Below are 9,732 nucleotides of genomic sequence, written 5' to 3'. Positions count from 1 at the left end.
GGCACACTGTTGACCCATATCCAGCTTCTCGTCCACTGTAACCCCTAGGTCCTTTTCTGCAGAACTGCTGCCTAGCCACTCGGTCCCTAGTCTGTAGCAGTGCATGGGATTCTTCCATCCTAAGTGCAGGACTCTGCACTTGTCCTTGTTGAACCTCATCAGGTTTCATTTGGCCCAATCCTCTAACTTGTCTAGGTCCCTCTGTATCCTATCCCGACCCTCCAGCATATCTACCTCTCCCCCCAGTCTAGTGTCATCTGCAAACTTGCTGAGGGTGCAGTCCACGCCATCCTCCAGATCATTAATGAAGATGTTGAAGAAAACCGGCCCCAGGACCGACCCTTGGGGCACTCCACTTGAAACCGGCTGCCAGCTAGACATGGAGCCGTTGATCACTACCTGTTGAGCCCGACGGTCTAGCCAGCTCTCTATCCACCTTACAGTCCATTCATCTGGCCCATACTTCTTTAACTTGCTGGCAAGAATTAAAAATTTTATTAAGATGATGTTAAAAAAAAATAGTGAACAGAGTTTGAGCATAGAAGTTTCTGGTTATCAGGGAATAACATACAGATTATCGAGGGTGCAAAGTTTGGTTTAAGATCGGGTGGTATAAGGAATACATAATCTGCAATATCCCCGATTGGGGGTAAAAAGTTGATGGGTCAAAGTACAGACATTGAGATATGAGGGTATGAAGTTCATAGAGTGGTTGTGTTCGGGTGTGGAATATAATGAGTGGATATGATGATGAGGATGGATTGACCCTCATTTGGTGAGATTTAATGTTCAGGGAGTTTATGGTTCCAGTTCATATGATCCAACGGAGAAGGTCACTTGGTCCCTTTCTCGTAGTGGGAGAACGATGTCACTCTGGCTCACGCCTCCTGGTACTGTTGGTGGCCGGTGATGTGCTCGATGTAGATGTCCCTGGACCATCGGATGGCATCTGAGACAATGAGGCGCCGCATGAGCTGTGCGTAGTGTCGACCGATCCCGCAGGTCCGCAGCACACGCTCGTTGCAGGGGTCCCAGGCGCCCAGGGCTCCGACAGTCAGGGCGTCCATCTGCACCTCATATGAACACCGGAAGGCCACTTGATGGTGATGCCTTTTGTGACCTGCCCCGTGAGGCTGAGTGCACAGGTGGGCAGCGCTGCTTGAAGCTGTTCCCGTGTCCCAGGGGAGCTGCAGCTCAGCGAACCCCAAGGCTCTGAGGGGAGCGACTTTGCAGCAGAGGCCGCCCAAGCAGCAGGTACCAGACCGGGTCGCATCCCGGCTGGCAGATCGCATGTCCGAGATGCCCTGTGACTTTGCACGGAGTGTGCATGTGGGCCGGGCTTCAGCCTTCTAACACAGCGGGGGGGCAATTGTCCTCCCTGCGCCTGGGCCAGTGGGACTGTCTGGGGAGAGCAGCCCCCCCAACCTCCGCCCCGCCGGGGAACGAGCAGGGGCAGCCCCGAGAAAAGCCTCCTGTGAGCGCCGACACCAGCTGGGAAATCTCATTTGCATACCCACAGTGCATTGCGCGCAGTGAAGCTAGTTCCCGGTCAAGAGGCTGGTTTTGCTCCCAATGTCCCCAGTCCCAATGAGCACGCTCAGGATTTAAATTGGTTCAATTAAATTTCCTCTAAAAGTGAGAGGTTTAGCGGGCAGTCAATGTAGTCACCCTGAGGTGTATAGCACACGCGGTTGCCCCGGCAGCGCCTTTGCAGGATGGTTTGTGTACGCTGGTTTCTCTTCAGCTTGTATAAATCTTTTGCCTTTTACTAAAGATTTCTGTGGAGAGGAACAGTTACGAGTTTCTACCCAATTTTTTGAAGCTTCACTTTGGTGAGGCTGTTCCCTGGTGTAAAACCAGCAGAGTTGTTGGTGGATTTCATTACTTGAGGTGCTTTGGATGGTTGAAGCTTGTTTTGCAAATAGAGCTTTCAGAGGTACTGTTTACAATATATTTAGAGGTCAATGTTTTCTTAGCAGCACTATTGTGGGGTCTGTATTCACCTAGCTCAGTGGTTCCCAAAGTGGTGTTCACAAACCCCTGGGGGTTTGCCAGAAAAGTGTCACTAATGGTGGCTAGAGGCCCCCAGGCACTGGACTCTATCAGGGACCCCATTGTAGGGCAGACAGCCTGAGCCCCAGGAAGAGCGGGGGCTGGGCAGTTGGGGCTGGTAGCCCGAGCCCTGCCCCCGTCAGCGCGGGATCCGGCAGTGGTTCTGGACTTCCAAGAGCTATGCAGAGCAAAGCAAGCGCATCCATCACACTGAGGAAATTTAAACGTAAATCCCTGGAAATACTCATTTTTAGGAGGGGGTTCACAAGATTTCACAATTTAGTGAAAGGGGTTCGCGGGCTGTTACATTTTGGGAACCACTGACCTAGCTGTTTGGTTTCAATGTTTTTGGTATTTCTGATTTCCTAAGGCAAGGCTTGCATAGTGTAGAAAATAAATTTCAGATATATTTTCAGGTTTCATTTTTTAATGCATTATTTCATTCCCAAAGCAATTAATTCTTTCACCCCCATGATTTCCTGTAAGAAGGCCAGAGTGGGTCAGACCAATGGTCCATCTAGCCCAGTGGAGGTGTAGCAGGGTGCTGGTGCAAAGGCACCTAATTAGCCCCTGCTCAGCCAGCCCCAATCAGGGGAAATAGATTGGGGCTGGGGAGAAGCCTGGTGCCTGGCCTTTAGAATTGGCTGTACCTGTGGGTTCAAGGGCTATAAAGGCTGGCTGGCTGGCCCCCAGAAGAAGGGGAATGGCTTGCTTGCCTGCCCACCTGGGCTGAGTGCAGACTCTGTTTAGGAGAGGCATTTATCAGGCCTGCAAGCTCTGTATATAGCATAACATTGGCAGTGGGAGAACATTGTGTATATAAAGCCATGGGTGCTGCAGAACTAGAAGCCTCTCTGAGCTTTATTAGGGCAGACAGTGGGCCCCAGGAAGAGGGGCGGGCAGAGGACTTAATAAATAAATTTTAATAAATTAATGGAGATATCCCATCTCCTAGAACTGGAAGGGACCTTGAAAGGTCATCGAGTCCAGCTCCCTGCCTTCACTAGCAGGACCAAGTACTGATTTTGCCCCAGATCCCTAAGTGGCCCCCTCAAGGATTGAACTCACAACCCTGGGTTTAGCAGGCCAATGCTCAAACCACTGAGCTATCCCTCCCTCCTTGTCACAGGAGGGTACAGAACAGGACAGTTTGGAGTGATCCACCCTCATCTTCCACTCCAGGTCTCTGGGTATGTCTACACTACGGGATTAATCCGAATTTATATAATTCGAATTTAGAAAACCGATTTTATAAAATCGAATGTATTCGGCCACACTAGGCACATTAATTCGGTGGTGTGCGTCCAAGCTACCGTACTAGCATCGATTTCCAGAGCGTTGCATTGTGGGTAGCTTTCCCATAGCTATCCCATAGTTCCCGCAGTCTCCACCCCCCTTGGAATTCTGGGTTGAGACCCCAGTGCATGATGGGGCAAAAAACATTGTCGCAGGAGGTTCTGGGTACAGCCTCCCCCTCCCTCCCTGAAAGCAACGGCAGACAACCGTTTCGTGCCTTTTTCCTGGGTGAACAGTGCAGACGCCATACCACGGCAAGCATTGAGCCCGCTCAGCTCAAGACAGCAGTCATGAACATTGTAAATACCTCGCGCCTTATCGTGCAGTTTATGCTGAACAAGAACCTGGAAAACCAGGCGGCGAGGAGCAGGCTACAGCAGCGCGGTGACGAGAGTGATGAGGATATGGACATGGAATTCTATCGAACCGCGGGACCCGGTGCTTTGGAGATCATGCTGTTAATGGGGCAGGTTATAGGCATGGAACGCCGATTCTGGGCCCGGGAAACAAGCACAGACTGGTGGGACCGCATAGTGTTGCAGGTGTGGGACGATTCCCAGTGGCTGCGGAACTTTCGCATGCGTAAAGGCACTTTCATGGAACTTTGTGACTTGCTTTCCCCTGCCCTGAAGCGCCAGAATACCAGGATGAGAGCAGCCCTCACAGTTGAGAAGCGAGTGGCAATAGCCCTGTGGAAGCTTGCAACGCCAGACAGCTACCGGTCAGTCAGGAATCAATTTGGAGTGGGCAAATCTACTGTGGGGGCTGCTGTGATGCAAGTAGCCAAAGCAATCACTGAGGTGCTGCTACACAAGCTAGTGACTCTGGGAGATGTGCAGGTCATAGTGGATGGCTTTGCTGCAATGGGATTCCCTAACTGTGGTGGGGCGATAGATGGAACCCATATTCCTATCTTGGCACCGGAGCACCAGGGTAGCCAGTACATAAACCGCAAGGGGTACTTTTCAATGGTGCTGCAAGCACTTGTGGATCACAAGGGACGTTTCACCAACATCAACGCGGGCTGGCCGGGAAGGGTTCATGATGCTCGCGTCTTCAGGAACACTACTCTGTTTAAAGGGCTGCAGCAAGGGACTTACTTCCCAGACCAGAAAATGACCGTTGGGGATGTTGAAATGCCAATAGTTATCCTTGGAGACCCAGCCTACCCCTTAATGCCATGGCTCATGAAGCCATACACAGGCAGCCTGGACAGGAGTCAGGAGCTGTTTAACTACAGGCTGAGCAAGTGCAGAATGGTGGTAGAATGTGCATTTGGCCGTTTAAAAGGTCGCTGGAGATCGCTACTGACTCGCTCTGACCTCAGCCAAAGAAATCTCCCCATTGTTATTTCTGCTTGCTGTGTGCTCCACAATCTCTGTGAAAGTAAGGGGGAGACCTTTATGGCAGGGTGGGAGGCTGAGGCAAATCGCCTGGCTGCTGATTACGCGCAGCCAGACACCAGGGCGATTAGAAGAGCACACCAGGAAGCAGTGTGCATCAGAGAAGCTTTGAAAACCAGTTTCATGACTGGCCAAGCTACAGTGTGAAATTTCAGTTTGTTTCTCCTTCATGAAAACACGCCCCCTTTATTGACTCATTCTCTGTAAGGAACCCACCCTCCCCCTTCCCCCAGCTTGCTTTCAAACCAAAATAAAGTCACTATCGTTTAAAAATCATTTATTCTTTATTCATAGATTATAAAAAGAGGGAGGGAACCCGGGTGGGGTTTGGGAGGAGGGAAGGAAAAGGCCATTAAAAAATGGTTAAAAAAATGACAGCCTTTTGCTTGGTCTGTCCACTGGGGTGGAATGGGAAGGTGTACGGAGCCTCCCCCCCCGCGTTCTTACACGTCTGGGTGAGGAGGCTATGGAACATGGGGAGGGGGGAGGGGGGTTATACAGGGGCTGTAGCGGCACTCTGTTATGAAAACCAGCCCCCTTTATTGACTCATTCATTCTCTGTAAGGAACCCACCCTCCCCGTTTAAAAATCATGTATTCTTTATTAAGTGATTATAAACATAGGAAGAGAACCAAGAAGGTAATCTGGGTGAGGTTTGGGAGGAGGATAGGAGGGAAGTAAAAGGCCACTGAATAAATTCAATATAATGACAGCCTTTTGGTTGGGCTGTCCACTGGGGTGGAATGGGAAGGTGTACGGAGCCTCCCCCCCCGCGTTCTTACACGTCTGGGTGAGGGGGATATGGATATGGAACATGGTGAGGGGGGAGGGAGGTTATACAGCGGCTGCAGCGGCACTCTGTCATCCTCCTGCTGCCGTTCCTGAAGCTCCACCAGACGCCGGAGCATGTCCGTTTGCTCACGCAGCAGCCCCAGCGTTGCAGCCTGCCACCTCTCATCTCGAGCGTCCCTCAAGACCTCACGTTCACTGGCATCTTTCCTAAATTTAGATACAGTGTCCTTCCACTCATTCAAATGAGCTCTTTCATTGCGGGTGGATTCCATTATTTCTGTGAACATCTCGTCTCGCGTCCTCTTTCTACGCCTCCTTATCTGAGATAGCCTTCGGGACGGAGGAGGGAGGCTTGATAAATTTGCAGCTGCTGGAGGGAGGGTTGAAAGAAAGGAGAGAAGTTTTTAAACTGATACATTTTACAGAACAATGCTTATACTCTTTCATGGTGAAAAACACTATTCACATTACATAGCACATGTGATTTCAGTACAAGGTCGCATTTTCCATCTTAATATTGAGTGCCTGTGGCTTTGGTGTTAGAGATCACAGACGCAGGTCCGGGCAACAGAATTCAGCTTGCAGGCAGCCATGGTAAGCCATTGTCTTTCGGCTTCTGCACCCTCCTTTCCCACATACCAAGCAAAGCCTGTTGACTGCTGCGGTTTTCCTGTTAACCTTCAGCAGCAGAAAACAAACTAACCCCCCCACCATCCAATTCTCTGGGATGATCGCTTTATCCCTCCCCCCACCGCGTGGCAGGTATCAGGGAAGATCCCTGCAGAAACCAAACTAACCCCCCCCCCCCGCCATGAATTCCCTGGGATGATCAATGTACCCCTCCCCCCACCACGTGGCAGGTATCAGGGAAGATCCCTGCAGAAAACAAACTCACCCCCCCGCCCTCCCCCCGCCATGAATTCCCTGGGATGATCAATGTACCCCTCCCCCCACCGCGTGGCAGGTATGAGGGAAGATCCCTGCAGAAACCAAACTAACCACCCCCTCCCCCGCCATGAATTCCCTGGGATGATCAATGTACCCCTCCCCCGACCGCGTGGCTGGTAACAGGGAAGATCCCTGCTAGCCAAACGCGAAAAGCTCAGGGCCAATTCCCCCCCCCCCCCGTGCTTGGCTAACTGCAGGGAAGGATTTATTTTCAGCCACAGGCAAACAGCCCAGTAGGAACGGCCACCTCTGTCCCCTTAATTAAGTTCCCGTATTTCAACCAGGTTACCATGAGCGATATCACTCTCCTGAGGATTACACAGCAAGATAAAGAATGGATGTTGCTTGAATGCCAGCAAACACCTGGACCATACGCTGCCAGGCTTTGTCAGGCAATGATACCAGATTACTTGCTGCAAGCATGGCGTGGTCAAGTGTCCTACCATGGAGGACGGAATAAGGCTGCACTGCCCAGAAACCTTGTGGCAAGGCTTTTGGAGTACCTCCAGGAGAGCTTCATGGAGATGTCCCTGGAGGATTTCCGCTCCATCCCCAGACACGTTAACAGACTTTTCCAGTAGCTATACTGGCCGCAAATGCATCCCAAGTCCTCAGGGCAAATTAATCATTAAAAAACGCTTGCTTTAAAACCATGTTTTATATTTTAAAAGGTAAACTCACCTGAGGTCCCTTCCATGGGGTCAGGGTCTTGGGTACTGGCTTGGGAGGCTTGGGAGGGTACTTCAGTCAGGCTGAGAAAAAGATCCTGGCTGTTGGGGAGAACGGAGTGCTGGGTGCTCTCTGCAAGCTCCTCCTCCTCCTCCTCCTCCTCCTCTTCCCCATCCGCAGAATCCTCAGGTGTAGCTGCTGAGACTATCCCCGACCCGGAATCCACGGTCACAGGTGGGGTAGTGGTGGCGGCCCCCCCTAGAATTGCATTTAGCTCGGCGTAGAAGCGGCATGTCCGCGGCTCTGACCCGGAGCGACCGTTTGCCTCCTTTGCTTTTTGATAGGCTTGTCTGAGCTCCTTGACTTTCACGCGGCACTGATCTGAGTCCCTATTGTGGCCTCTCTCCATCATGCCCTTGGAGATTTTTTCAAAAGTTTTGGCATTTCGTCTTTTCGAACAAAGTTCTGCTAGCACTGAATCCTCTCCCCATATAGCGATCAGATCCAGTACCTCCCGTACGGTCCATGCTGGTGCTCTTTTTCGATTATCAGCCTGCATGGTTACCTGTGCTGATGAGCTGAGGTATCTGTGGTATCTGTGGTCACCTGTGCTCTCCACGCTGTGCAAACAGGAAATTAAATTCAAATTCTCCTGGGGCTTTTCCTTTTCCTGTCCACCTGGCCAGTGCATGCGAGTTCAGATTGCTGTCCAGAGAGGTCACAATGGTGCACTGTGGGATAGCTCCCGGAGGCCAATACCATCGAATTGCGGCCACACTAACGCTAATTCGAATTGACAAATTCGATTTTGGCGCTACTCCGCTCGTCGGGGTGGAGTACAGAAATCGAATTAAAGGGCTTTTTAATTCGAATTAAATGGCTTCGTTGTGTGGACGGTTCCAGCGTTAATTCGAATTACAGCCGCTAAATCCAAATTAAAGGCGTAGTGTAGACCAGGCCTCTGTGTAGTCAGAGATTTAGGGCTTGCCTCAAGCATGGGATTGCATCACTGAGCAACTTCACTAATGACTCTTGACGGCCCTAGTCTCTATTGACTCATCTCATTCTCTGTGGAAGCCAGTTATACTTTTTGCCCTCACAACATACCATGGCAGGGAGTTCTGCACGTTCATTTCATCAGGTGGGTCCCCTCCACACACCTTTACTGCATTGTGGGAAAGGGTAACTAACACTTTGCTCTTCACTTTAGCCACATCATTCATGGGTTTATAGACCTCGCTCATAGTGCTTCTCAATCTTTTTTTACCAGGGGCCCCTAAAATTAAATACACAGCCCTGCGGATCCCCAGCCAGAGGTGAAGCGGGGGGGGGGGCACACGGGGTCACCTGCTCCCCCGCCCCCCTCTGCTGATGTAGCAGGGAGGGCAGGGGTGTGTCTCCTTGGCTAGCTGCTGCCTGCTCGAGGAGTCAGTGGCTGTGAGGCAACCCTTACTGATGGCAGGGGGAGAGCTCTCTTCTGCAGTGATACTGCCATTTTTTGTTGTGCCCCCCCCATCGCAAACCAGGCAGGCAGGCTTGGTGGCCCGCGGAGGTGGGTCAAGCCCAGGGTTCTTTTGGCAGACGCCCGGTGGAGAACCGGTGCTGTACCGTATCCCTCCTTAGTCATCTCTTGCCTAAACTGACCAGCCCTAACGTCTGTAGTCTCGTCTCATACTTTGGAAGCCCGCTCTTTACCCCTTTCCATTGTAAAAACTGACCATTTATTCCTACCCTTTCTTTCCTATCTGCTAACCGGTTACTGATCCACGAGCGGGCTCGAGGCGTCTGGAGGAGCGCGTGACTGTGAGTGGCAACCTCAGGGCAGACGGTTAAGAAGCAGGGCACAATCCCCAGATTGGTTGTGTTCTAGACTTAGATTTCACCAAGTATCACATTATGCATGATGTGCCTTTATGACTTTTTAAACCAAACTTGCTATTTTGCCTTTATGACTTTTTAAACCAAACTTGCTATGCAGAGGACTAGAAATGTTTTTATTAACCTGTATTTTAGATCATTTTAACATTAGCTTGAATAACAATTTTAAATCTGTTCTTCTCACTTTAATAACTGATACTTCCTCTTTCTGAGGACTATCTATTAAACTGATTTTTGGAATAGGGAGATGGAATAGCAGCTTGCTTCATCCACTGCCTGTTATTGCAGTACTCAACCTCCAGGAACGGTGGCCCTCCCTAGGGGGAGAATATCATGGTTGAAGAGCAGCGAAGAAATGTGGTGGTGTCTGTGTTACCATTTGGTTTGTACTGAGTATGGTTTTGAGTCATTTGTAACTCTTTGGTTAGTTATTAGTAACATCTTATTATTAGGTCTCTGAGTTGAAAGGCTGCTCTTGCCGATTTTACTTTGTCATTATGTGTAGGTCAGTTAAACAGCTGCTTTCTTAGTCTATTCTGTGCAGGTTCTTAAACCGCTCTCCTTAGTCTACCTTCCCGAACTGATTGTACGGTTTGGATCCTTCTTTCCCTCATCTCCCCACAGAAGAGAAATTTTCCATCCCTTTCCTGTTGGGAAAACGCCACCGTTTGAACTTAGGAAACAGTCTCCGTAA

At 50.4% G+C, this 9,732-nt stretch overlaps 2 non-coding genes across 2 annotated transcripts; both read left to right on the top strand.

The window, feature by feature from the left end:
- Window positions 1–1,724: 1,724 nt before the first annotated feature.
- LOC135876914 (U5 spliceosomal RNA) lies at window positions 1,725–1,840 on the top strand. The gene has a single exon (XR_010561326.1). It is a non-coding gene; the product is annotated as a U5 spliceosomal RNA (small nuclear RNA).
- Window positions 1,841–9,173: 7,333 nt separating this feature from the next.
- LOC135876910 (U2 spliceosomal RNA) lies at window positions 9,174–9,356 on the top strand. The gene has a single exon (XR_010561325.1). It is a non-coding gene; the product is annotated as a U2 spliceosomal RNA (small nuclear RNA).
- Window positions 9,357–9,732: the final 376 nt, after the last annotated feature.

Source organism: Emys orbicularis, chromosome 3 (assembly GCF_028017835.1).
Source record: "Emys orbicularis isolate rEmyOrb1 chromosome 3, rEmyOrb1.hap1, whole genome shotgun sequence".
NCBI lineage: Eukaryota > Metazoa > Chordata > Testudines > Emydidae > Emys > Emys orbicularis.
The sequence above is the reverse complement of the archived record's forward strand: the minus strand, read 5'-3'. Positions and strand labels throughout refer to the sequence as shown.